The sequence below is a fragment of the Octodon degus genome, unplaced genomic scaffold (genome assembly GCF_000260255.1).
Source record: "Octodon degus isolate 3935 unplaced genomic scaffold, OctDeg1.0 scaffold00004, whole genome shotgun sequence".
Classification (NCBI taxonomy): Eukaryota; Metazoa; Chordata; class Mammalia; order Rodentia; family Octodontidae; genus Octodon; species Octodon degus.
This window is the reverse complement of record NW_004524580.1, coordinates 23,871,844-23,875,408: the sequence shown is the minus strand read 5'-3', so window position 1 is coordinate 23,875,408 and position 3,565 is coordinate 23,871,844.

Sequence of the window (3,565 nt, the reverse complement as noted above, 5' to 3'; positions counted from 1 at the left end):
TTTTTTTTTTTTTTTTTTTTTTCCCCTCCAAGACAAGGTCTTGCTGTGTAGGGCGTGGCACTCACGGCGATGCTCCTGCCTCCCTCCGCCTCCTGAGCCTGGAATTATAGGCGTGCAGCCCTGTGCTCAGCTATTCACTACCATGTATTTACTTATGAAGCGGAGATAACACACGCCAACCTGTCAGGGTTTTCTCTTTCCAGGGCTGAGCCCTGGAGCCTGCGCCTTGCACCTGCTAGGTGAGAGCAGGCCTCTTCGCCACATCCCTAATGCGGAGGGGCAACCTCCACATTACAGTAGCGCTTTCAGTTATTCCAAGGAAATACTTGAGGCAGCTCCCTTTATAGAGAAGTTTGTCTCCTTCACAGCATTGGAGCTTCAGGGGCTTGGTTCCCGCACAGACAGAGAGCAGAGCTCTACGGCATCGCACGGAGGGGCCAGGGTTGCTCTTTCATTCTCGCGAGAACTGACGAGGTTTCGGGAGAACTACCCGGTGCCGCCATTGACCTCAGGATTTCCACCTGCTTCGCACCTGTCAGAGGTTCCAGGGCTCCCCTAGAGCTGGATCTGGCAGCCAAGCTTTTAACGTGAACTCCTCAAGTTGGGGGAACCAGGTCATATCCAGGCCACGGCGCCGTCCTAGAACACGTATCAGTCACCAGGGTGTGTCCCGGGTTGATGCAGTCCAGCAGGCGCAGGGCCGCCCTGAGCGGGAGGGCATTCTCCTGCCGGCATGAGAAATCCTGGTTTACACTAATCTGTGTCTTTTGGCAACTGCTGCAGCGTTTCACAAAGACTCTGCGGTTGGCGCTTTTCTGCATCCTTGGTCTCCTCACTGCCAACTCCGTCGGCTTGAAACGCAGCTCATCCCGTGGTGGTTGAGCGGCGCCCTCCCCGCCGCGGCCCTTCGCGCTCGCCTGGGAGCCAAAGCCACGCTTCCGGCGGGCCGCCTGCCTGCCCTGACTTGCGCCCTCCTCCCGCCTCCTTGCCCGTCATCCGCGTCCAAGATCCTCCCAGGGCCGCCACCCTGCCCTCCGTGCGCTCTCACAGCCCCACGGGGTGGCTTGGCTTCTCCCTTGGCAGGGTGGATGGTCTTTGATTTCTTTGCCTTGCCTCCTTGCTCCAGCTGGGGCTCCTGGTGCTATGTCGGATGTTTGCCTGATTGCCTTGGCTGGGTCTCCAGAGCTACGCTGAATAATGTAAAAGTGAACGTTCTTGTTTTGTTCCAGCTCTTAGAGAAAAAGCCTTCAGCTTTCCTCCACTCAGTAGGATTGTAGTTTGGGGCTTCTTTTGTGCCTGTGGCCTCGATGATGTTGAGGTGTGTGCCTTCTGTGGCCAGTGAATTCTGGGTTTTTCTCATGAAGGAGTGCTGAATGTTACTGCTGCATGTTACTAAATGCCTTTTTTGCTCTAAGGAGATGGAAACATGGTTTTTGGCTGGCTTCCTTGCTTGCTTACTTTTTTAAATATATATATATATATATATATATATATATAGTGTTCAGGGTCTCGCTACACAGATCAGACTCATAGTGATCCTTCTGTTTTCAGCCTCCCAAGTGCTGGGATTACAGGCGTGTGCCACCATGCTCAGTCTCAATTGCCGTTTCAGCATTGATTCAATGTCATTACAGTTATTTTTGGTTTTGTTATTTTATTGGCTTTTGGAGACAGGGTCTGGCAATGTAGTCCAGGCTGGCCTTGAACTCTTGGCAATCCTCCTGCCTGAGCCCAAGTGTTGAGATTATAGGTGTGTGACATCATGCCTGGCCTCATTAAGATTTTTCTAGTAGTACACATTTGCTGTCCACAATGATTATATTCACTGTGGAGACTTGGTCCATATAGGAGTTCTCACTGTGCGGTTCCCCCTGCCCTCCATCTCTTGGTCTCCTTCCCATTTGCAAAAGATCTGCCCCTCTTTTTGTATTTTCATTTTGCCTTTTAATTTATTTATACCTTGGGTTTCTTATATAAGAAAAAACATGAAGTATTTTAGCCTATGTGTCTAATTTATTTCACTTAACATGAAGGTCCCAAGGTAAATCCATTTTCCTAAAAAAGACTCAGGTTTATCCTTGTTACGGCACAATAATAATCTGCTGCTATGTGTAAATCCCACATTTTTATTATTTGTTCATTCGTTGGTGAATATATAGGCTACTTCCAAATTTAACTGCTACACAAGTAGGTAGGTATTCAGATATCCTTGTAAGACGAGGCCTTTAATTTTCTTTTTTAAAAATTTTTATTTATTTATGTATGTGTGTGTGTGTGTGTGTGTGTGTGGCCAGCTCAGCCCATCAGGGGTCGGGGCTGGCAGGCATGTGGTGCTGGGGGATTGAACCGCGGTCCCTGTGCTTTGCTAAACTTGTTCTAAGTAGGTGTTTTTAGACCACTGAGCCATCTCACCAGCCCCCGAGGCCTTTAATTTTCTCAGGAAGATACCTAGAGGGGAAGTACCTGGGTCAAATGGAATTTCTAGGGTTTTTTATTTTCTTAAATCTCCATATTGATTTCCATAGTAGTTATACTAGTATACATTCTCAGAGCTGGGCAGGGTGGCGTATGCAGTAATCCCAGCACTTGGGAGGCTGAGGCAGGAGGCTCATTGGAAGTTTGAGGCCAGCCTGGGCTACTAAGTGAGTACAAGGCCAGTCTGAACTGCATAGCCAACCCTATCTCAAAAAAATACACAAAGGGGCTGGGGAGATGGCACAGTGGAATAAGCACTTCCCTGGGGCCAAAAAAAAAAAAAAAAAAAAAAGTACACACTGGTCAAAGTAACAACAATAAGTGTATGTGCCCCAAACACCAGCTCTCCCAACATCATGAAAGAAACACTTCTGGACAGAAAGGATCTGAGAAAAAAAAAAAAAAAAAAGGATCAGATAAATATTACATTTATTGAGGTTGACCTTTCACAAATAGATCAACTAGACAAAAAATGACAAATATGAGAGTTGAATCAAACCTTCAAGTGGATGGACTTAATAGATATCTAGAGTATTCCATCCAACCAAGGAATAAACTTTCTTCTCAGCAGCATATAGGGCTTCTCCAAAGCAGACCATACTATCTTATAAAGCATGCTTCAGTAAATGCAAAGGAATTGAAACTATCCAATGTGTATTATCAGATCTTAGTGCAGTTCTCTCACCATGTACTAAAACAAGATCAAAATAGATCAAAGATCTAAATATTAACACAGAAACATATATTCTCTGGAAGATAAAACAGGCAAAACTATTGAAGACTTAGGAATAGGCAAAGACTTTCTAAACAGAACCCCAACTGCAAAAGAAGATCAAGAATCAACAAGTGGGATCATATCAAATTCAGAAGCTTTTGCCCAGCAAAGGAAACAACAGAGTGAATTAAAAACCTACAGAATGGGGCCCAGCTCAATAGAATAAGTGCTTGCCTGGCAAGTGCAAGGGCCAAAGTTCAATCTCCAGCACCACGTGCTGTGCCAGCTCTGAAGTCTGGTGTGGCACACACCTGTAATTCCAGCGCTGGGGAGGCTGAAACAGGAGGATCGCTATGAGTCCATGCTGTATAGGCA